Source organism: Giraffa tippelskirchi, chromosome 5 (assembly GCF_054371585.1).
Source record: "Giraffa tippelskirchi isolate mGirTip1 chromosome 5, T2T-mGirTip1v1.2.pri, whole genome shotgun sequence".
Classification (NCBI taxonomy): Eukaryota; Metazoa; Chordata; class Mammalia; order Artiodactyla; family Giraffidae; genus Giraffa; species Giraffa tippelskirchi.
This window is the reverse complement of record NC_137279.1, coordinates 149,609,542-149,635,285: the sequence shown is the minus strand read 5'-3', so window position 1 is coordinate 149,635,285 and position 25,744 is coordinate 149,609,542. Positions and strand designations below refer to the sequence as shown.

Genomic DNA, 25,744 nt, shown 5'->3' with positions numbered 1-25,744 from the left:
ACGAATCATAACCAAACTAATGTCACATACATGACACAGGTGAACAAAAATAACTTTATGGCTTGTGTTGTGTAATCAGTCTTAGAAAGATTTCCTAGAAAGTGGGATACTGAACAGAAAAATCATCCCAAGCACAACATTTCCATTCTTCATTTCTAAACATGAGGTAATGAACTTTCCATTTCCCCTGTGTATTTTGTTTCTGCCTCTTTAAAGTACTTGTTGAAATTTGTATTTGAAACTATTTTTGGAAATAACTGGAGCATGTAGTCACTTGAGTAATGTGCAGAACAGTAAGTCCCCATTTCTCTAGAGCTCCAGATTTGTCCCTTTTGGAGTCTGAAATTCAACCACCCATCTGTGCATTTGGTCCTCAGAGACCAATCAAAGCCAAAAAAGATGAAAGTCTTTCAGAATTTTGGGCTTTTGAACATTAGAACCACTGGATCTGGAGTAAGGAAAATTCTAGATTCTGGGTCCAAGATCTGCCTTTGGTACACTGTGACTTTGGGGGAAAAACACTCGATTTCTCTGTAGTTTCCTTGTCTGCAAAATGAAGAGACTGAATTAGGACAAAATTCTATGATTTTAAGATATTTTAAGAATAGTCTGTGTTTCCAAAACCCTGAGATGCCCAAGGAAAATCTAGAGGCCACTGGCTAGATGAAATCACTTTCTGGTTTATCTTTCATTGACTTTTACAATAACATTATAATAGAACAGATGTTTTTGATGTTTAGTGAATGATTGATATAAATTGCCATAATAACACTGCTGTACTGTTTTCATTCCTGGTTCATTAACTGTTATTAAAGATATCACGTGGACCTATCTTACATGTGCTGTGATGTAATCATCCAGAGGTTTTATTCTTTCCCCCACCAAAGGATCCCCAAGCTGACCATTTGAATCAGTGGAGGTGTGAAATTCATTTCCAGATCATCTCTTTAGGAGATCACAAGGTCATTGGCTCTCATCAAGAACATGGATGAGGAAAACAAGATTTCAGAATAGAGCAAGAAAGAAAGAAGCCAATTCCCACTGCTCCCTGAAGTTTAAATAGTTCCCCTGTGGTTTCAAGTTCAGTTCTGTTCTGCTTTTAATTTAAAACCATTCTCTACCAGGCAACTGATTTTTGCTAGTCTCTTGGGTGATTTTCTAAGACAGATTTCACTGTATTCTACCCCTGTGTGTGCACTTAGCTCCCATTAGCGGTAATGGGTGTTATGCATGTATAGCTCCCATTAACAATAATGGAAATTATGTGTGTGCATCCAGAGGAAAGTATGCTCCCCAATGTTGGAATTTTTTTAGGAGCAAAAGTACTCCTTCTGCGGCATTTGGCTTTTGTTTTAGGCTCTCTATTGTGGTGATGATTTGTGCTGCCGAGAATGAACACTGCGTGAAAGACTGCCAGCCTCCCCGTGTGCAATCTGTACAGTATTTTTAAAACTCTTGGGTTATCATTTTTTGCGTGACTAAAACAACAGTCAGGCAAAACTTGTTAAAAAAGCAAAACAGATTCAGGTCATTTAATAAAGGATCAGGGAAGGGACTAAGTCCTTTAAAGCCAGGAATTCTGGTAAGGTAATGTTAACCTGTTTCAGGATAACAAATATAGAGTAGATTTGAACAGATGGAGAAAATAATTCTTCAAAAATAACTGAGTGCTATTTTTGCAGACCATAATAACATTCCTCCAGATGAACATGCTTTAACTCAGAGACAGTTTTTATCATAATACAGTGATGAAAAATGGTAAGCCAAAGGTGATATTACAAGGGGTTGTGAATCATCAGCATATTATTAATAATTTTAGAAAAAAATCATGAAAAAAAGGATACTTACTTTTAATATGAAATCAAGAATATGACTCATCTTCATTTTATGATTGGCAAAATGCACTTAACACTTAAAAATGTTTTTGGATTGTCGGAGTGATGGCGTATTTCTCTTCTGAAAATGCACTTTGTTGAATTCCAATGTTATTGTTAATTTGTGACAGACACCGATATGTGTCTAGCTTTGGAGATCTCCTGGGCACTGCTTGGAGATGTATAAAGTCAGATCTTGTGTAAGGCTTGGGCTGTGGTATGAGTGAAAGTCACTCAGTGATGTCTGACTCTTTCGACCCCATGGACTGTCCATGGACTGTCCATGGAATTCTTCAGGCTGGAATACTGGAGTGGGTAGCTGTTCCCTTCTCCAGGGGATCTTCCCAACCCAGGGATCGAACCCAGGTCTCCCACATTAGAGTGTTTAAGAGCACAAACCTTGGGGAAAAATATACCAAAGTCCAAATGATGACTCTGTCACCTGGGCATTTATTTTACTTCTCTGAGCCCAAGTTTCCTCATTTGTAAAATGAGGATCATAATTCCCATCTTGTTGTGAGGATTAAATAAGATCTAAAATTGCTTTAGCTGAGCTATTATCAACCTATTTAGAGAAAACTTGACAATGCTAGAAATCAGCACATTTCTCTAGTCAGATCATCTTGACTAGATATTAGTTATCTCTAACCTATTTTGTGTTCTACATACTAACTTTATTTTTCACCATTTAACCAAAAATATGCCTATCTTAACCTAGCTTCTAATTTAAAAGTGAAAGTGAAGTCGCTCAGTCGTGTTCGACTCTTTGCGACTCCATGAACTGTAGCCCACCAGGCTTTTCCATCCATGGGGTTTTCCAGGCAAGAATACTGGAGTGGGTTGCCATTTCCTTCTCCAGGGGATCTTCCCCACCCAGGGATTGAACCCAGGTCTCCCGCATTGCAGGCAGATGCTTTACCCTCTGAGTCACTAGGGAAGCCCACTTCTAATTTAAGGGGAAGGATAAATCTAACAACATTGTCAGGAAAAGAATCCCAAATACACAAACTGCTATTTCCTTTAGTTTTCATGTTAATGAAAGTTAAAAATATATACTCTAAATTTTTAAAGAATATACAGCTACAGAAGAACCTACATTTATTTGCTGAGAACTGTAAGGACTCATATTTTCTTTCCCTTGTTGATGCATCACTGTGATTTTGAATGTGTGAGGAATCTGTAAACAATGAAATTCTTAGTAATGCTTATACATACATTCTGTTACTATATTAAATATATTGAAATATTACATAAAAAGGTAGACCTTACCCATTTACCTAGTAGATTAACTAGATGATCATTTAGCATGTTACATTGGAAGATGAAAAAGACTATGCATGTGACCACACACATGATACCTAATCTCCATAAAAATCAATTTCTCCATCTACAAAATGAAAATAGCATGTATACTCTGTCAGGTTGTTTTTGAGAAGCAAATAACATATAGTATATATAAAGCACCTACTGTGGTGCTTAATAATTTTATTTTTCTCTCAGCAATGTCTTGAGCGTGGAGCGATTAGCCTTAAAATGATTGTAGGTGATGGATATCAATACCACACAATGTACTTTGGCTCCTAAGGAAATATTGGTATAGGGACAATAAGTACTCATGTGAATAAGGATGGCTCTAGAAGATGATAAACAATATCTATTTTATTGATTATTCAGGTTTGCCCGCGGCCAGCATTGCCAGCTGCAATAGGAGCATTTGTTGTTCAGTCACTCAGTTGTATCTGACTCTTTGTGATCCCATGCACTGCAGCACACCAGGCCTCCCTGTCCTTCACTGTTTCCTGGAGTTTGCTCAAACTCATGTCCATTGAGTCGGTGATGCCATCCAACCATCTCGTCCTCTGTTGTCCCCTTCTCCTCCTGCCCTCAATCTTTCCCAACATCAGGGTTTTTCCCAATGGGTTGGCTCTTCTCATCAGGGGGCCAAAGTATGGGAGCTTCAGCTTCAGCATCAGTCCTTCCAATGAATATTCAGCGTTGATTTCCTTTAGGATTGACTGATTTGATCTCCTTGCTGTCCAAGGGACTCTGAAGAGTCTTCCCCAGCACCACAGTTTGAAAGTATCAATTCTTTGGCACTCAGCCTTCTTTATGGTCCAACTCTCACATCCATACATGACTCCTGGAAAAACCATAGCTTTGACTAGATGGACTTTTGTTGGCAAAGTGATATCTCTGCTTTTTTAATACTATCTAGGTTTGTCATAGCTTTTATTCCAAGGAGCAAGTGTCTTTTAATTTTATGGCTGCAGTCACTGCCCACAGTGATTTTGGAGCCCAAGAAATTAAAGTCTGTTACTGTTTCCATTTTTTCCCCATCTATTTGCCATGAAATGATGGGACCAGATGCCATGACCTTAGTTTTTTGAATGTTGAGTTTTAAGCCAGCTTTTTAAACCATTCTCCTTTTTCATCTTCATCAAGAGTCTCTAGTTCCTCTTCACTTTCTGCCATTAGGGTGGTGTCATCTGCATATCTGAGGTTATTGATATTTCTTGCAAGAGCATGCCTAGATTCTTTTCAGAGTAGTCTGCCTGACTCTGAAAGGGTGGAGTTCATCAGCAAGAGATACCAGGGCAGGAATCCTTTCTATTTTGATCTAGAACAGTTGGTGAATTACAACCTTATTGTGGGCAAGGACTACTTGGTAGAATCCCTAATTTTTGGAAGGATTCTATGCAAATTGCATTTATTAAATAATGACTGTGGTTCCATTTTTTATGACATGGATATCTGTTAATCAGGATTTATTTATTAAGTCTAGATAGTCTGGGCTTTTGCAAAGTTGACAGAATCTGTCTTAAAAGTTAAAAGTAACCTCTAGAGTTTTCTCTTAAGAAATATTCAACTTGTGCTTTCATTGTTTGTTTGTCAATTTATTTATTTTTTGGAAAGACCGACTGTAGTTTGTGGATCCTTAAAGATCAATGAACTTGAGTTTGTTACTTTTGTTTACAGGTCATTATATATAAGATCTGTGTATGCTGATTTGCTCAGGTTGAGACAGAGCCCTTGTGAGTAGGAATTGCTATTCCCAACACTCTCTAAACTCTTGTTGTTTTTATTCAGTCATGTTCAACTCTTTCCGACTCCATAGACTACAACACGCCAGGCTTTCCTGTCCCTCACCATCTGTATGATCTTATCTAACTATATTTGTTGTTGTTCAGTCACTAAAGTTGTGTCCAACTCTTTACGACCCCATGGACTGCAGCACTCCAGGCTCCTCTTTCCTTCACTATCTCCTGGAGTTTACTCAGATTCGTGTCCGTTGAGTTGGTGTTGCTGTCTAACCATCTCTAGCACTCATTTCTGCTTGTACTTAGCACCACTTCCTGAATGAAGGGGTTGGTGAACGGCTGCCTCCTTTTAATAGCTACATTCACCTGTATAGGTACACTGGGGAAGTGGAGAGGTTTCTATTGAGTTCTGTCTGCAAGACACTGGGAAAATATGGTACTGGGAACGGACTCAGAATGTTGGGCTGAAGATGCAGGTGTGAGCCCTACCTTTTTCATGAGCTCTTTGACACGTCAATTGATTTTTCTGAGCCTTGGGTTTTGGATTTGTGTGAAGGGGATGATAATAAACCTCACGAAGTTGCAGTAAAAATCAACTATAACAATACATGCCCTATTGTTTTATGGACTGCAAATGTTTGCTACTAGCATGGCATCATTAGAAAAAGCAAGACATTTAGCCAAATAGTTGTGCTCTGCCTATAAAAGTGATATGGATTTGGGTCAAATGTCTTTCCTTTTCTAGGTCTCAATTTCTTCACCTGGCAAAAGAGTTGTTATTAAATGATCCTGAACATCCCATCCAGTATGAAAGTCCATGTCACTAAGGACTATATTTTTCTTTTCATGTTCCTTCCTAAGGTTAGGTATTATGTAGGTATTTCTTCAGTTTCTATGAAAATACCATGAAAGAGATTTAATGTCAGGTGTTTGCTTCATTTTCTTTACCACCATTAGACATTATCCTACTTAGAGTGACAAATTCACCATCTAACAGTGCTCAAGTTTTCAGTATCTTTCACTACGACAGCCCTCAGTGGCTACAAGGAGCATCTTTTCCCACATAGTTACTACTGTTGACGTGAGACTCAACACATTTGACAGAGGTGGCTTGCTATGATGGCAGAAAGGGTGCCGAGTTATATAGGAGTCCAGCTTTCACATTCACATTATTCTGTCTTTGGAAAACGTGCCTTCCACTCCCCACCAAATGTGAGAAAGAAAACTGCTTTGCTGTGTAGAACATTCTATTTTCAGAGACTCTCTGAGGAGATCATGGCAGGCATGGGCTGGATTTATGGGTGAGCTGTGCTTACCAGGTGGCGTCTTAGGCTGATGAATCCCATGGTTCATGTTAACACGTCTGGACTCTGCACAGTGATACCCTTGCTTCCTCCAGGAGGCAGGCACTGAGGGCCAGGAAAGCTGTTGCATGGACTGAGAGGCTTGATACCATGCAGAGGATGCTGTTATTAGGAAGAGAAACCTTTTTTGGGCATCAAGTTCTTATTTCCATATGATACTACCTCTATACCTGTTTCAAATCCTAATTGGAGGTTTTTTTTTTTTTTTTTTTGGCTGCACTAGTTCTTTGTTGTGGTGCATGTGGGGTTTCTCTAGTTGCCATGAGTGCGGGCTACTCTCCAGTGGTGCCCGGGCTTTTCACTGCAGTGGCTTCTCTTACAGAGCATGGGTTCTAGGGCACGTGGGCTTCAGTAGTTGCGGTGCATGGCATGAGGGATCCTAGCTTCTGGACAAGGGGTCAAATCATATCCCCTGCATTGGCAGCATATTCTTAACCACTGGTCCACCAGGGAAGTCCCCTAGTTGGAGTTATTGAACAGCAATTGGACATGAAGCTATTGAATTAGCAATGAATATAGATGGAAGCTACTCAGTCGGTGTCTGGATGGGCAGTTACTCACTTAGATTTCAGTGAGATGGATGGAGTGATGGAGAAACTGCAAAGACCAATTAGAATTCAAGTACTTCATATTTTAATTAATTAAGGCTTACCATAATCTCATTCCAATTTATAGGTCTAACTCTTTCTCATTTCTCCCCAGAACCTGTTCTTAATTCCAACCAGTCAAATCTTATGTTTATAGCCTTTAATAAGGCACATTGAATTTCTTCTGTGTTGCTTTGCTCACGTGGTCCCTTTGGTCTATAGCAGTCTCTCTCTTTTGCCCCCAGTCATCTAACTCCTGTACTTCTCTTAAGGCACAGATCCAATGCTGCCTGCCTCATTCGACCTCATGTAAATTTCCTTTTTCTGAACTATTACTGTATTTTAACTTCACTTGTTAGATTTAACTCCTTCATAGATTATATGGCCCTCTGATATCAGAGCATACTTTTGAAAAAACTTGTCACGACTTCTAATGAAATGTTAGAAATATAGTAAGTTCAAACAAATTTTCTTATTTATTGCTTGCCAAGGTCTAAATGATTTTTAACAATTGTTTTTTTAAATCTTTAATTCAAATGAAAACATCTTTGATCTTCCAAAGCTGTGACTTTCATTGATTTTGAGCTCTCTCTGTTGAAAATCTGTGAAGATCCATGTAAAGAGCCTAGTACAGACTCTGGCATATGTTTAGCTTTATCATTGTCACTTTCACTGGCTTAGTTTCCAATGGCTCGGTTTGTGTCAACATAGAATGTGTTTCCTGCTTAGTCCCCTCTAAACATACTTGCAGGCCCACACATCCTTCGCCAAGGTCTCAGGGAGAAACGGTGGCCCTACTTCAATATCTTCAGGGTTACTATCTCCCCCCTCACACTCCCCAGGGTAATACTTCTTTTTGACAGTCAGTATTATTTTTAGCATTTTCTAAATTTATTTTTCCCTTTAATCAATACACTAACCTCTCTCTCCATAGAATATTCCACAATTCATGGGTTGTTTACACTTAATAGTATTACAAATTTATTAATAAGTCTGTTATTAATAATAACTTAAGCAATGTAATATATTTCTTTTTGAAATAATGGCAAGATCTTTCAATGGTTCTGTTTCATGTACTTTATAGAATGCATTCAAAGTCATTTCATTAGATATTTTTTCCTGTATGCTTCCTAATCATTCTTAATTAATTTTAGATGTAAACAGAGTGAGAAATCTTTTCTGTTTAAAGAAATGTTATTTACCACAAAAGTAGTGCATGCAACAGCTGGTTGAAAAGAACCCAAAAGGAAGAATTATGACATTATAAACAGAAAAATTAATTTTCTTTTTCATTAACTTGTTTTGGTTCTTGAAACTAGTTTGCATTTTCTCTTGAAGTTAATTGGAGGGTGGGAGGTAGAAGGACTAAGCTCTCTTAAGGGTGTCTGAATATTGGAGTCAGATCCATTTGGAATTTTGGTTCTGTGTGCATGCTAAGTTGCTTCAGTTGTGTCTGACTCTTTGCGACCCCATGGACTGTAGCCCACCAGGCTCTTCTGTCCCATGGGATTCTCCAGGCAAGAAGGCTGGCGTGGGTTGCCATGCCCTCCTCTGGGAGATATTTCTGACCCAAGGATCGAACTCACATCTCTTATGTCTCCTGCATTGGGAGGAGGGTTATTTGTTTTGTTTGTTTTATTTTTACCACTAGTGCCACCTGGGAAGCCCAGCCATTCCCTAACTAGGTGATCCTGAACAATTTAACTTCCCTGGGCCTCAGTTTTCTCATATATAGAATGGGTATAACATGAGTGCAACCTACCTTGTAAGGTTTTTTAAAATCACATAGTGTTTGCAAAAGGCAGCACAATGCCCTGGAATATAGTAAGCACTTACTGCAACCTTGGAGTGATTGCATCAGCTAGAAGAAAACTGCTAATTTCTTAGTTCATCAATAATTTCCTAGGCAGCTGTTTTGACTTGCCATTCTCTGTAGCTTTGAATTCACTGGAGCCACACTAGCTATAGTTCTTTGGAAGTTACAGGGTTGGGACTTCAACTGTTTTCCCAATGCCTGGAGTAGGGGGTTCCCTATGAAAACTGGGGAGACATGTGAGCAGGTTTAGCCATAAACAAGATTATGCAAGAGACAATTCATGCTGTTTAGTGTCTTCTTGTTTACTTTTTCTGTGTTCATGGTTGAAAATGTCCATGTGCCTGGGTGCAGGTACAGTTAATTCTAAATTTTCATTCATTCAGTTCATAGACACAGCTTTAAGCAGAAGATGGTAACTGTAAGTTATAAAGATAAATGATGAGGGCAGTTCAGTCAAAGAATTAGGAGGTCTAACATGGAGTAATCTTTTATTCATGTATTTATTTATTCATCCAATAATTACTGAGAAACTTCTATGTTCTAGGCACTGGTCTAAGTCCTTGGAATATTCATGCATGTATGCTCAGTCACATCAGTCATGTCCAACGCTTTATGAGTTCATGGACTATAGCCCGCCAGGCTCCTCTGTCGATGCAATTCTCCATAAAAAATACAGCAGTGGATTTCCATGCCCTCCTCCAGGGGATCTTCCCTACTCGGGGATCTTCCCTACTCAGTGATCAAACCTGAGTCAAACCTGAGTCTCTTGCAACTCCTGTATTGCAGGTGGATTTTTGTTTTTTATCACTTGAGCCACCAGGAAGGGCCTTGGGATATATAAATCAACAAAATGAAGATAGACCATTCCCCTTAAGGTCTGGAAGAATGGGGACACAGTGAAATCCTAAGCACAGTATGAGAAGATAGATGAGTATTCTGAGGGGTCTGCCTTAGTCTGAGGGTCATGGAGGTCCCCTTAAAGGGAATATTAGTTAAGCTGAATAGGCAATAGCATGAGGCAATGAAGTTTGTTTCGGGGAGAGAAAATAGCCATGAAAAAGCACAGGGGGCTTGCAAGAGCATGCTGAGAATCAGGGCCTGCTAGGCAGACTAACATTTTGTCACCCCTTAAAATGGATATTTAAAAACTATTCATTCAATATTTATTTCTTGGGGCCAGGGAGAAATTGATTTTTCTATTACAAAAAATTATATGCAAAACACATTCACTTAGTAATTCACTTCAGCAGGGTCAAAGCAGAGTCGATATTGTGGAATTATTCAGTGAAATGTTCCCCATTTTCATCTCTTTCTTCAGTTTGTGTGTGTTTTGAATCACAGAGCTTCTTGGGAGGTGTGTTAAAAATGCAAAATTTAGATAATAAGCTACTCATCCTTGATAAACAGCTCTATGCCACATATTATTTGGTTTTGGAAATTCAACTTACTGCCAACTTCTAGTTATTTTGCAGAAATATGTTTTGTAGAAAGACTTATTAACTTAGCGTGTCTGGGGAACAAGGAGAATATTTTTATTTACATTTGTGGGAGCTGACTCTTTTTATAGGAGCAATACCAGCATAAACAAAAAGACCCAAGTTAGCAAGCCAGTATTTCCAACATGCTCCAGTGAGCTGAGTACCCCAGTAGGTCCAGTCTCTAATTAAACTCTTGGTGGCTCAGACAGTAAAAAATCTGTGTGCATTGCAGGGGACCTGAGTTTGAGCCCTGGGTCGGGAAGATCCTCTGGAAGAGGAAATGGCAATCCACTCGGGTATTCTTGCCTGGAGAGTTCCATGAACAGAGGAGTCTGGCAGGCTACAATCCATGGGGTTGCAAAGAATCAAACACGACTGAGCAACGAACACTACTTAAATTCTTAAATAAGTTAAGGATTACTGAAACATCAAGTGCAAAGGAGAGTGTGAGACAAGACTGAAAAGGTAAGTGGGGTGCAGTTATAAAGAGCCTCGTATGACATGTGAGGAGTTTGCATTTGTCTATAAGAAATGTGAAACCATTGAAGCATGTTGACACGGCAAAATTTTTGGTTTAGAGATTTTTGTGTCAGTGTGAGTCAAAGCATTGGAGGGAAGCAAGACTTGATAAAGGAAGATGCGTCAGTAGACAGTTTGGATAACTGAGGCAAGAAGTGATATTACATTGAACTTGGAGGTGTCAGTAGAGTGTAGGGAGTGTCTCAAAACATGAAGCATAGTTACATGAAGTCTTAGAAGAGGCATTATCAGCTGAACCTCTTGGCAGATAACAAAGCATCATCCCCTAGACTAGAGTTCAGGGGCAGGACTCCAGTCCATGGTCATAGGGCACCAGTGGTAAGAATGAGACGAGGCTTAATTGGCAAGGGTTTGTGAACCTCCCTGATTAAGACAGGGATCCTGGCAATGGACATGTCATGCCAAGAAGAGACTTTATTATAAGAAAAGGGGTGTGGAAAAAAGAAGAGAGATATACATAGAGAGGAGCAGTTCAGTAAGGATGTGGAATTGTGAAGACTCTCAGTCTGAGGGCCTTAATTGTCACACTTGTGTATCAACAGCTACTTAGAAAGAATTTGAGAGGCTAGAATGCTAATAGCTGATAATGGCATAATGTTTTACATATTCAGTCTTTGCCTCTCTCCAATTCATTTTCTGCACAGCAGCTGAAATTCTTAAACAGAAACCTGATCATTCATTGCTCTGCTTAAAACAAACTTCAGTGCCTTTTTGGATAAATACCAAGACCTTTCTTATGGTTTACACAGCCCTGACTACTCCTAGCCCTTGTTCAACTTCTGGTCTCACTTTGAGGCATGCTGTCTTTAGGGTTCAACTACTAGAGTTGTTTTTTTTTTTTAATTCTAAACAACATTTTATTTCAAGCCTCCAGACTTGCTGTGTGCAATGCTTTAAAACCCTCCTCTCCTCCTCATTTACTTTTTAAGTTCTGGTCTAAAAGCTGCTTCATCAGAAAGTCCCTATTACAAGAGTCCCCTATTGTATATTCTCATGGCTTTCTCCATTTTCCTTTCATAGTCCTTATGACTGTAATCACATAATCATTTTAGAAATGTTTTACCATGTCTCTCTTCATAAGTAGACTGTAGACTCCTTGCAAAGGGAACTGTGCTTGCTTATTTATTGTAGTATATCTTGTGCCAGCAGAGTGTCTGACATATATAAGTCGTCAGTAAATATTCGTTGAATGAATAGTTGAATCCTTGGATTATTTTTAAGTACCCTGGTATTGTTGTTTAGTCATTAAGTCGTGTCCACTCTTTTGCAATCTCATGGACTGTAGCTCGCCAGGCTCCTCTGTCTGTGGGATTTCCCAGACAAGAATACTGGAGTGGTTTGCCATTTCCTCCTCCAGGGGATCTTCCTGACACAGTGAGCGAACCCACATCTCTCACGTATCCTGCGTTGGCAGGTGGATTCTTCATCACTGAGGCACCAGGAAAGTCTCAAGTACCCCGTAGCTATGCCTTAATTCAAAGCATTTTAAAAAATGTATTATTTTTTAATTTAAGGATAATTGCTTTTTTCAGAATTTTGAGAAAATTGAGAATTTTGTTGTTTCTCTGTCAAACATCAACAAGAATCAGCCATAGGTGTACATATGTATCCACCCTCTTGAACCTCCCTCCCCATCCCACCCCTCTAGGTTTATACAGAGCCCCTGTTTGAGTTAACTGAGACATAGTCATAGTGCTGAAGTCATCAGTAACAGAAACAAGTATCATTGAGTAGGGATATACCTTCCTCCCATCCCTTACATTATACTGTTTAGGCATTTTCCTACTTTATAGCAGAATGTTTCCTTCATTGGGCAAAGAATAAGATAGAAAGGACAGAAATGTACCTAAGCTGATGTTTTGAGGGAGAAGGGTGGAGGGTAGAAAAGCTAGATCACCTCTGTTGAAACACTGAAATCTCTAAATATAGATATTCCTAAGCAGAAGGAAGATGTTTGGTAGATATTTTGCTAACATGGATTCTTTTTTTTTGAGATATTAATTGAAAGTTGAGATGTTCATTTTTTCTCCTTGAATTTTTGTCTTTTCTGTCCTCCATTCAAGCAGACAACACATTTCATGCATCCTTGCCACATGAAAAGTCTTTGGCAGGGTTTCCTGGCTTCTGTTTGCCCACTGAGGATAATAAAACTTGAAGAGAGTGGAAATTGGTATCTCTTTGTGAAACCAAGAGAGACAGAAGGTGCGCCAAAGGAAAAAGAACTTTCTCTAGGTCTCAGGGAGGAAACAAGTCTGCTGGTTCTTGAACAGAGGGGATGCTTATGTCCACCCTGGAAGTACCCAAGGCTGTGGCAGGGCTTTGGGGGAAATCTCCAGATGATAAATCAGGTGGGTTAGATGCCAAGCTTGGGGTCCTACCTTTGTTTAAGAGCCTCCGCTCTACACATGGCACGGAAATGACACACTGGTGGACTTCATGGGATCATGTGGCTGCAGCAAAATCTAGCTGTTAACAAATGTGAGCAGATACCTTGTGATCAGTGTTCTAATGCCCGGACCTGGAGTAAGACCTTAAAACCTCAATACAAACCTAGGGGTGGGAGAAAGTCTGGAATTACCTGAAGTTGAATTTCTCACAAACTCAATGTGACTTGGTTCTCAGAATAGAAATTAGATGATTTACAAACAATAATGAAATGTGGTTTTACTAATTTATCTGATTAAGATTCATACCTGCTACATGAAGCAAATGAACAACAATAACAACAACAAAAGCTACGCTAGTCTTTTCTTCCTATTTTGAGGGGATGGTTCATTTTTATTTAAGAATTTTAAAAATTCTGAGTGAAATGTACAAGGTATTTCCAAGAGCTCAGCATTAACTATCTACTGCACTGATCTCAGCAGCAGCAGACAGCTCTTAATGGTACCTTGACGATTAAGACTAAGAAATAAAACCCAAATCTAATCCATTCTGATAGTCACATTGTGCTGCACTTGTCTGTGGGGGCATCCCTCCTTATCTGGAAGAAAAAAAGTAACACTGAGCACCAAACAACAGAGTTGATCTATTTTCAGTGAAGAGTGATTATCTCAGTGAAGCACGTATTACCTTAAATAGAGTAAGGCAGATACAGTATGTTTCCCATTTTAGGAAGAAAATGCAAAGGCGATAGGTCTACTGTAAGAGGATCTTGATGTTGGGCTGGCAATACCAGCTTTTGTGGAGAATTGATGGCAAACAAAGTGAAATTTGGAAATCAGAATGTTGACTACTTATTTTTTGCTCTGGTATTGAGACAAGATTTCTCTATGTAATCATTTTTGCTTGTGAATTATCATTCATTCCATTTTTTCAACAATATTTATTGAAGGTTCACTATGGGCTGGGCTTTGGAGACACAGAAATTAACTTCAGAAAGTGATAGTACATGTGCAAGAATGATTGTGACACAAGGCAAGTAATATATTTGAAAAAGACAGGGGAGAACAATATTTCCTTTCCTCTGTTCTTCTCTCTTTTTCCTTTCTCTTCTTTTTTCTTCTCTTCCCTTTACTTTCATTTACTTTTTTAAAATCAATACTTGCATATATAATGTGTAAAAGTTTTATAAACAAGTAGGGAATAATAGATTGACAATTTCAGCCTCTGCTGCCAACACTGGATGTGGACACTGAGGAAAAAATTTAGGGCAAAGAAAGTGGGATCCGTGAATTTATAGGGAGTAGTGTTTCCCATAAATTTGAGCAAACTCCAGGAGATGGTAAAGGACAGGGAAGCCTGACATGCTGCAGTCCATGGTGTAACACAGAGTCAAACACACTTAGCAACTAAACAACAACAATATTTTCCAAGACAGCCAAGTGTAACTTTTTTTGCAGGTAAAAAGCCACTGAAAAAGGCTGAGATAAGGAAAATTAAAAAAGCAGTGCCAGTGGTGTGTTGGTGCTTCTTCACATTTATGGAATATACTTGTCAGTTACTTAGGAATTTTGTGAGACAATTGTTAAACTGTTGGTAGCTTGAAATCAGCCATGATGGAAGTATTTACATCATAGCAAGAAGCAAATGCTACAAATCATGAGTTAAAAAACAGTGAATTGCTCTACCAGCTTACCAATAGAAATGACAACTCCAGGATTTTTTCACTTTCCTAGTGGGCAAAATTATGAGTATTCTGTGTGTGAACTTTTAAAGGAGGCAATATGATAGTGGAGGATATACCAGAGACTGCAGAACTATCCGTGGGTACCAGAGTAGCAGGAAACTTGTGGAGCTGAAAAGAATAGAGAAGGAAGGCATACTGATGATGCCCATGTAGCCTACCCACCACTTTCTTTGATCATCGGGAATAAGCCAAAGACCATTAGATGAGTGGATAACAGTCATTTGGGGAAGGAGAATGTTTCAATCCATATGTTGGCCATTGATAACATTTTCTATGGTGTTTTCTGGTAAATAAATTTCATACTGCCATTTTGTGAAAAGGCATGGTACATAAAGGTAGCAGTGCTTTCACCCTATTATTTTATAATGTGGACTTGACTTATATAATAGTACCTACATTAGCTCAGACAATAAAGAATCTGCCTGCAATGCAGAATATCCAGCTTTGATCCCTGGGTTGGGAGATTCCCTGGAGAAGGGAATGGCTATCTACTCCAGTATTCTTACCTGGAAAATCCCATGGACAGAGGAGCCTCGCAGGCTACAGTCCATGGGGTCACAAACAGTCAGACACAACTGAGCAATTAACACTTTTTTTCACTATGTTTTATTTATTTATTTATATCTGTACACTTACATGTATGCAGACACAGTAATAATCATGTAAATGGTACTGGAAGGCACAAAAACAAAAATAAAAGTCCTTGTTTTCTAACTTCAGTGGGATGTTTCAGTTTCATCCTGAGACTATTGACTATCTATCTATCACCATATCTACTTTTACTATGCCACACTCGCCACACGACTCTAGTTGTTTTTGTTCAGAAATAACAATAAAGATCAAATAAGGGGCTCAACATAGAAATTTCAGTATTTTGTATGAGAGTTGGGGATACAGCATGCCAGTGAAGCCACCTGAGGTACAGAGCAGAAAATACATTTTTTTATTTTTAAAGATAAGATAATTTTATGATATTTTTAAACAAAATTTCTATATTAACCCTAATATGAGATTTTTTAAATCTAATTTCTTCTTTTTCCAGCAGTTTTAATGTAGCATATTGTCATACCAAGCAACATTTTGTCTCATTTTTATAACGCTTTTCTTATTCTATTTTTATTCCCTAGAATGTACTACCCTAAACCATTCCCCTTATTAGCATTTTAGAGGATGAATTCTCTGAGAAGTAAAAATATTCTACCTTTTTTCCTGAGAAATTATAAAGAGGTACAGGCAGATCCTAATGCTGGGAGAGATTGAAGGTAAAAGGATAAGGAGGCGGTAGAGTATGAGAGGGTTAGATAGCATCACTGACACAATAGACATGAATTTGAGCAAACTCCAGGCAACAGTGGAGGACAGAAGAGCCTGGTGTGCTACAGTCCATAGGGTCGCAAAGTCAGACACAACTGAGCAACTGAACAACAAAGGCAGATGACATGTAATATTTTAAGTGCAATTGTAAACAGAAGACACCAGGAATAAAGGATGTCTTTGAGATTTTGCCTAAAAGTAACCTTTAACTTTTTTCTTAATTAATTATTTATTTTGGTTGGAGGCTAATTACTTTACAATATTGTTGTGGTTTTTGCCATACATTGATATGAATCAGCCGTAGGTTTACAAGTGTTCCCCATCCTGAACCCCCTCCCACCTCCCGCCCCATCCCATCCCTCTGGGTCATCCCATTGCACTAGCCCTGAGCACCTTGTCTCATGCATCGGACCTGGACTGGCATTCTGTTTCACATATGATAATATACATGTTTCAGTGCTCTTCTCTCAGATCATCCCACCCTCACCTTCTCCCACAGAGTCTAAAAGACTGTTCTATGCATCTGTGTCTTTTTCTGCCTCACATATAGGGTTATCATTACCATCTTTCTAAATTCCATATATATGCGTTAGTATACTGTATTGGTGTTTTTCTTTCTGGCTTACTTCACTCTGTATAATGGGCTCCAGTTTCATCCACCTCATTAGAACTGATTCAAATGTATTCATTTTAGTGGCTGAGTAACATTCCTTTGTGTATATGTACCACAGCTTTTTTATCCATTCGTCTGCTGATGGACATCTAGGTTGCTTCCATGTCCTGGCTATTATAAACAGTGCTGCAATGAACATTGGAGTACCTGTTGGTCTTTCAATTCTGGTTTCCTCGGTGTGTATGCCCAGCAGTGGGATTGCTGAGTCATATGGCAGTTCTATTTCCAGTTTTTTAAGGAAAGTCCACACTGTTCTCCATAGTGGCTGTACTAGTTTGCATTCCCACCAACAGTGTAAGAGGGTTCCCTTTTCTCCACACCCTCTCCAGCATTTATTGCCTGTAGACTTTTGGATAGCAGCCATTCTGACTGGCGTGAAATGGTACTTCATTGTGGTCTTGATTTTCATTTCTCTAATAATGAGTGATGTTGAGCATCTTTTCATGTGTTTGTTAGTGATTTCTATGGAAACTTCAGTCAGTACACATCTTTTGTGTCAGATAGTTTTAGTATTGAGTTACAAATGATATATACAAATAATTATTAGCTCAATGTTATTGTATCATTCTAAGATTTCAGTTAGAGAATGTCAGATAGTACATCTCAGTAAATGCCAAGAATCATCAGAATGTTTTCAGACCCCAAAATTTCAAGTGGAACAATTTATGCAAGTAACACTCCCTGGATCCACAAGACTCAACTGAAATAGACAAGAGCACATTGCATTACAACATATTTAATATTATGTTTAAAATTTTATTTAAATATTCTGTAGATCCTTTACTAATAATTCCAGAAATGTTTGGCCCATTTCTAATAGTTTTAATTTTCACATAAGATAAAAGCAGAGACTTCATCATTTTTTCGCAACAGAAAATTTCAATTCAAATATGCATTCTTTTATATACAGAATATGAATAGATTAAAGGAATATATTAATATTTATGTGTGTGTATTTATGTATATATCATACATCAATGCATAGTATGCCTATACTCCCAAATTGTTAATTTGTATTAATTGAATGATTCTCCCAATATAAAGCTCCAATTACCTTATTCTTGTGACTTAGTAAATGTAGCACAAAAAGATCCACAAATGTAAATACAGTTTTGCCAAAATCTTGACGAAATTGACCAGGCATTGAGCTTTCTGTTTTCGGCCATGATCAGAAATTTGTTCTTAAGATTTTGTGGTTTATTTTAAACGCTTCACCACCAAAGAGATCCCAAGAAATTAAATGCTTTCAGGTTGACCTTGTAAAATTATAATCTCTTGTTTTGCATGTCCAATTAGCATCAGAACTTGTTTAGGAGAGATGCTGCCATTTCAGGGCCTTGTGAGGTCCTGCATTCATATGTTCAGGTTCATTCATATGTCAGGTCCACAAAAGACTGCTGGCCTTATTTTCAGTCTTCTGGGGCAACTTACTATGTTCTTTTGTACCAGTTTTCAGCATATAACTGTTCCTCCTACTCCTTCCTTTTCTACAGTCCTAATGCTAGAATTCCTGACGTTTTATTAATTATAATTCATTTTTAACTGCCTTGTGTAATATATTTTATCTCTGCTAACTATTATCCATTTGATAACCCCTCCTATTCAGTCTAAATAGGAAAATGTTTAGATAGATATGTCTGAGAAATTGACATCTGTAAGTTCATTTCCAGGATGATACATGTCTCCGAAGAGTAGTGAATTGTAATGTTGTCAAAATAATTCATCTAAAGAGGATAAGCAATTTATTCTCATGGGCATAATTTTGTTTAGAAGAGATGATTCTCTTGGACAGGCCCAAGTGAGATAAGGAGGATACTGGCAATGTACTTGTTTTCTCTAAGTCTACAAATCTTGGGGAATAATTTTCCTTTATCTTTTCATACATGTTCTTAATAGGTGATTTAGAATCTCGGTGTGAGATTGCCACTTCTTAATAGAAAAAGGGTGGCTGTTTATCCCTACAATAGAAAGTGAAATGATGTTTTAAAACAGGGGTTTGCAAATTGCAGACCGTGGGCCAAATTTTGCCTGCAGGCTGTTTTTGTATGGCCTGTGAGTTAAACATGGTTTTTACATTTTTAGACTTGTAAATACACACACAAACACACACACATACACAATACTATGCAACAAGGATCATATTTGGCCTACAAAACCTAAAATATTTACTATCTGGCCTTTTATAGAAAAGTCTATAAACCTTCAAGTAGCTGTAATATAATGATGATTTTTTATCATAAATCACATAATGTTTTCTATGTGACAAGTACATGAAATTTTGTGTATATTAACTCATTGCAATCTCAAAGGAAGCTTAAATCTATTGAGAGTTAAAGTATCATCCTCATTTTGAAGAAAACTAAAGGCAGTTAGGGACTAGAGACTATACTTATAACCACTATACTATATGGCCTCAGAATCTGATCTTTCTTGTTTGGTTGTTTTGAGGGGTTGTATGCATGTGTGTGTATGTTTATGTGAATCTTTATCTTGACACCAATCTGCAATTAGCCCAAATAGGATGGTTATGTGATTAACAGAACACTGTTTAAACATAGGACAGACTATACAAGTTTCCTTAAGCATGTAAAGGAAAAACTACTGCACACAAATTGGCTGTACACAGCAGCACTTCAGCTAGATGAGTAAGACCCTCTCACTCTCAAATGCCCATGAAATTGGCTGCCTACTAATACTACTACTTAATCTGGGTGATGACTCTTCAGGACATTCGTCTTGACAACCTTATGGTTGTTTTATACATAGTTAGTCCCTTATGACTGCTTTCTCTAGAGATTTGTGCTATGTGCCTGTCTGCCCAGCATTTGAAAATACTGTAATTGTTAGCACTCCCAAAGCATCCCTCAGTGCTATTGTAGGACTGGAGAGATTAATGGTAAATTCTAGGCTTGCCACCCTCAGTGGCAGGTTTTAGGCTTCAGGCCTGCCTGAAGCATCTTCCTGCAATAGCCAGTTTGCTATTCTTTCTGGTAGCTTTTCTTCTCTTACTCTTGATTTCTCTACCTATAAATTCAGGAAGAGCTTTTGATTTGTTATGAAAAGAGTTTCTATCTCTATTGCAACTTTCTCCTATGCATAATCTAAGTTCTGGTCTCCTCAATTATTATTTCTTTGTTGATTTAGTTTTACTGCCTTTGGTTTTGTGGGTATCTGTTAAAATCTTTGCTTGTCATTATACATTCAGTGCTTTTATAAATTTATTCCATTTATAGATGTATAGCATTATTTCAAGAGGACTTTGGGGAGGAGAGGAAAAGTAAACATATGTATAGGCTCCATCGTTTTGAACTAGACCCTATCAAAATTTATGTGGCAAGAAAATGCATTGGGGGATATACTGATAGGTTTCCTTCTACTTCATGTTTTATTACATTTCATCTCCTATATTTTGGGAGACTTCCCATCAGTCCTGGAATAACAAAAATAAGACTCCAAGAAGCAATTCTTCATTTTAAGTTCAAAAATCCATAGTGGAAAACAGAAAGCATTTGGGCAGATATATTATTTTCTTGTCCCTAGATTGGGTAGGACTCCCTCCAATGGGAAAGGGAAGAAAAGAGGACCTATGTGGACTGGCGTGATGAGATCTCAAGATCTCAAGAGATCACCAAGCTCTGTCCATGCCAGACATCTCTGTGACTATTTCTTGGGAGATGCCAGAGACTTGTGCTACTTCCGCACGTCATCTAGTCCCCATTCCAATGAGTGGCATGCATTGCTTAGACTGAACAGCTATTAGGATTTCTTTTTTGTCCCCATTGATGAGGATCACCCATTGACAGCTGTCCTCAAGGTGCTTGCTTATCTTCCAGCAGGGCGGACTCCTTGATTTTGTTTAGACTTTAAGTGACGTAGACAATGTGAATGGCCTTACTTTCATGGCCTACCATATTTTTTAGTCAAAAAGTGGTGTTATTTTATACACCTGGTAAGGAAATGTTTGAGATGTGTCTATCAGTCAGGAACCTGGCAGGAAATAGTTGAGACACTTAATTGGATAATTTAAGAAGAGATTAATTACATTTATGAAGGTTTGGACAGATTTAGGAGCACCAGTAAACATAGTACTAAACCCTATGGCTAGTTACAGTAGGGCTTTACCTTTGTAGGGCCTGATGGGTCAAGGGGACAGAGTAGCTCCCAGAACCTAGAAAGGAGGGATTGTTAAAAAAAAACAAAAAAAAAATCCAGTCTTTTTCAAGCTTATTTGACTAATCTTTTTTCTCATGTAACATCTATTACCATTTTGTGGAACTTTGGAAAATACTGGTATAGATGTATTCCAGCCTAATAAAGTAAACTAAATGACTTTTCCTGACAATATTCCTAATTTTTGGTTCTATGAAATTTTCAGAATTGAACCTGTCATCCAATAAGTTCAATTTAAAAAACAGCCTTAGCTAAACTTTAATTTTCAGAGTTGTTATTCTGTACTTTGTAGCTGCTCTTTATTGGAGAGTAAGGAACTGTGTCACAGAATTATTCTTAATGAAGCAATTTTCTAATTTCATGTTATCTTCTGCTTTTCATATTTACCTATGGTTTGCTAGAAACATGGCTTAGAGGAAAATTTAGAACATATTACTAAACACTTGGCTTTTGCAGTGCTTCATATATATCAAGTTCTGAAAATATATAACAATTTCATAAATATCTTTGAACAACAGTACTGTGTAGTATTAATAGAGAAGAATAATTCATTTTGATTTCACAGGGCATATGTCAGCACATGACTTTATGCAAAATAAATTGTTAAGTTCAAGTGGGAATTGAGGATAAAGATTTTGGCTCTTCTGACTTTTGTGACTAGATTTGAAATAAGGCAGGTAATCAATGGAAGGGTGTGTGTGTGAGGGGATCAGAGGCTCTTTGGGCAAAAATTCCGCCAGTTACTTCTTCCTTAATATCTGAATTTTCTGCACACAGAGAGTTGATTTAAGATCTTTCGATATGTTTCTTTTACTGTCTGTAGTCTAAACAAGAAGTTTTATATTTTGTATTTTTCATTTCATTATCTAGATATTAAATTACTCCTTTGCTCCGAAAGGTCATTTAAGAGGGACAGCAATATATCACTTCACTGATACTTGTCATGTAAGGAATACATTTACTGTACTGGGCATCTGTCAGTTTGAGGAGAATGGATTTTGTTCTTTTCTATTACTATAGAAAGTAGAACATTTATTTACCTACCCTAGTCCACAGTATGTGAAATATCTAAGATTATGTTAACTCTTTAGACCACAGGGGTGCCAGATTACATGGCAGTGATAAGATCAATTCTCTGATAATGGGTTGTGGTGAAGCATTTTCATAGAGAGAAATAATCACTGTTCAAGGGTTGGATAGTGTAATGGTTAAGAAAAATAGTGTAATGATAAATATTTAATAACCACCCCTGATAGGGAGGGGGAGTACTGCTAATTTCTAAAATGTAAATAATGCCATCCTGGCCACTTTCAAGTTATGAACTTGAAATCATTGAACTTGGAGTTGGGAACAGATGTGCAGTAGCTCACCATTTTATAGGAGTCTACTTGCAGATGTTAAAAAAAAAAACATAAATTCAGAAACAGTGATAGTAGTGTAGTTAGTGAGGACACAATGTATTTTTGGGTACTTATTACCTTTGTAATTAATTAGTTTGTATAATTTTGCTGCGCCCAGTGCAGCGGGTAGGGATCGAAAGTGGTCAACGCACAGTTTGGAAAAAGGAAATTAGAGACAGAATTAAAGTTTTCAAGATGGGATTGGGGGACTCAAGACCTCTGGGATCAAGAGCCCCACTGACACATCACTTTTATTGAGCTCTTGGTATGCAGAAAGTATCTGGTTTTTAGGTAACATAAGGTTCCCATGCCCCCAGTCACGTCCCAGAGTTAATGTTCTTCTTTGTACTTTTATGTTATCTCCTAGTACCAAAGGCATCACACAGCCAGGGGCAGCAGTCCTCACATGACCATTGGAAGAATAATCAGTGCGTGCTCAAGCAGTGTTCTGAATTTGCGCGACCTGGAGTTCCACGGTCCACGCTATGTTCCTCCTTTGCTCAGCAAGGTGTGACAATCCCAACTAATCAGCCTGATGTACTTTTTGTTTAGATTATACTTAGTTGCTGTATCTCACTTTTATTCTTTTCCCATGGTGTTCTTCTCATGGCTTAGCCAGAGCGACAGGCAGCTGACTATTAACCCCTGCGTAATTTGATTTTCACTAATGGTTTTAACAACCAACTCAAAAAAGTTTAAATATTTAACAGTTGGCTTCCTAAGCTAGTACAAGGTGTCTCCCATACAACACAGATAAGAGCGTGAAGTTTATCATTAGATAGTTCTGAATTTGATTTCTTGCTCTGTCACTTAAAAACTGGCTATGTGAAGTTTATATTTCTTTTTAAAGTCTTAGTTTTCTCAAATGAAAGGTGTAGGGAAAGAGCAAATTAGCCAAGATGGCAGTGATCAGGCTCTTGCCCCACGGCCTCTCATTCTCGCCCCACGTTTTGTAAGTATGTGGTTATGTGACAGCTGAGATCACTTCTAGCACTGCACACGTGGTCACAATGTACCTGCTTGGCCACAGGCCACTTTTGTTCTATAAACATATATAAGCTCCACCTGAAAAACCTTTGAGGCTGCATTATGGCTGCCTTATGACTGTGTCTGCTGGGTCAGCCACGAGAGGAGAGAATACAGCGTGTCTGCTACTACGGCTGCTGTGCCAGTCAGGAGAGTATAAATGTGTCTGCAGTTCCTACCACTCCTTGGAGTTTTCTTCCAGCTTCCCTGCTCATGCCTTGCCTACCATGGATTCAACAAACAGTCTGAACAGTGAGATACAACGAGACAAAAGGTAAGGGTAAAAGTTATATCTACTTTGATTAGCTGTATATGTGTGTTAGTCACTCAATCGTGTCTCTTTGTGACCGCATCGACTGTAGCCCTCCAGGCTCCTCACTCCATACAATTCTCCAGGCAAGAATACTGGAATGGGTAGCCATTCCCTTCTCCAGGGGGTCTTTCCAACCCAGGGATCGAGGCTGGATCTCCTACATTGCAGGCAGATTCTTTACCATCTGAGCTACCAGGGAAGCACTCAATTAGCTATTGTCAGGATTAAATAAAATGGGACTTCCGCCTCCTCTGGAGAGTAAGGGACCTATATAGCTAAAGATTTTAGAAGGTCCTTATTAGAACTGTGATCACAAAGCTTTTTTTTTTTTTTTTGAACTAAAAGAGAAAGCCATTAAGAGGAATGTGCTCGACTCGACATAATGATGCAATTTGCATAATTCAAGGGAAGATAGACAGGCTTCTTTAAGAATTCAGACTATTCTGTCATCACAAATGAATATTTTTCCTTGGACTGGGTGTAGTTTGTTCACAAAAGTCATTCCTTCTGCCTTTAGTAGTAAGATTGCAAAGAAAATCATGCTTCTTGGAGAGTGGCCCATGCCCTGTGGTGTTTTGTGAGTTGTGTAGGCCAAAGCCTCCTTCTTGGTTCCTCCTTTATAGATTCTGTGGGAAAATGGGGATACTTTTTCCCGTTTGGTGGGATACTTACACAATTCTTACAGTTTGGGTGACTACTTACACAGGTTACCTTAGAAAGGAACTGGGTGATTTAGGAAACAGGCATAAATCTGAGGATAGGGAACAAGAAAGAATGGAGTCTGAGGATCACAAAGGTCAGGAACAGCTTTATATACTGATGAAGTCACTGTGTTCAGTAATTATTATGATCTTTAAACATTGTAGTCTTCTTTATTAAGAAATAATTCCACTCAACATTGTTTAATAAAAAAGATTATTTGCTTAACTTTAATAACTTCACAGAGATGCAAATAGAACATAAAATCAGGAAAAAAAAAAAAACTCAAGGAGATATTATGAAAAGTAAATGATTAAACTACTGTAGATCCTGGTTTGTCTATGCCAAGACTAAAAGCTTATATGTCTTGTTTTGTTTAAGCTGTTTTTAACAAGACAGTCATTACTTACAACAGATGAGTTTCCAGGCCAGATGTGTATAATGAGAACCCTTGAAAGTCATGAAGACTCCACAGAGCATAGGAAATCTATATTTACTTGGATTACCAAAAAGTAAATCAACTACAAATGCCACTACATTAATGTCTTGAATAAAAGATAAGAAAGAACATTCAGTATTATTTCAAAGAGCTTAACAAAATTAATTAGGGTTATTAAATTTTTAAATGAAGGACATTTGCCCTTCAGCTTTCACAATAAAGACTGTCTTTCTCTAAATTGTTAAACTTGACCATTTTTACATGAGTAGTTGGGAAATGTCAAAATGAAAAAAGTAAATGTGACATATCTGAAACAGTTTAAGGAGAATTAACTTTAATAATGGGAAAATGTGTACAAAATGAGAAGACAAACAAAATTAAGGGGAAAATACACCAAATATTAATTCTTTGTTAAATATTCTAAACTGAATATGAAACATTGATTAATTAGTAATTAACAACAACAAAGTCCTGATGAATAATTTTTAATATTTTTTTGTCCATTGGAAGCCATCTTGATGTTGTGACTTTAACTTTTAAAAAATGAAACAAGTTCTGGAATGTGAAAACCAGCTACTGAAAAATATTAGGAATAAATTTTCTGACTAGGCAGCTGTTATGAAAGGTGAGGACAAAGGGCTGCAAACACTCTTTAAAAACTTTAATAAGTAAGCAGAATATGTGCCATGCCAGCTCATTTCCTTAGTCTTGTCAGAGAAAAAGCTACTATGACAGTAAATGAAATTTTTTGACTACTTTACTGTTTTGCAACAGCTATGTTTTCTTTCCAGATTTTCACCTCATAGAATATTTTAAACAATGGAGTATTTAAACACATGCAGCTTGTATTTTTTCCCCAAGAGTTATAGTATGCAAAAAGTTTA

General features: G+C 37.9%; 1 long non-coding RNA gene across 1 annotated transcript in view; it reads left to right on the top strand.

The window, feature by feature from the left end:
• Window positions 1–24,705, top strand: part of LOC145506323 (uncharacterized) — a 146,215-nt gene extending 121,510 nt beyond the window's left edge. Inside the window, exons 5-6 of the long non-coding RNA XR_014053753.1 lie at window positions 10,390–10,622; window positions 22,751–24,705. This is a non-coding gene — a long non-coding RNA (uncharacterized LOC145506323). The remainder of the gene's footprint in view (window positions 1–10,389; window positions 10,623–22,750) is intronic.
• Window positions 24,706–25,744: the final 1,039 nt, after the last annotated feature.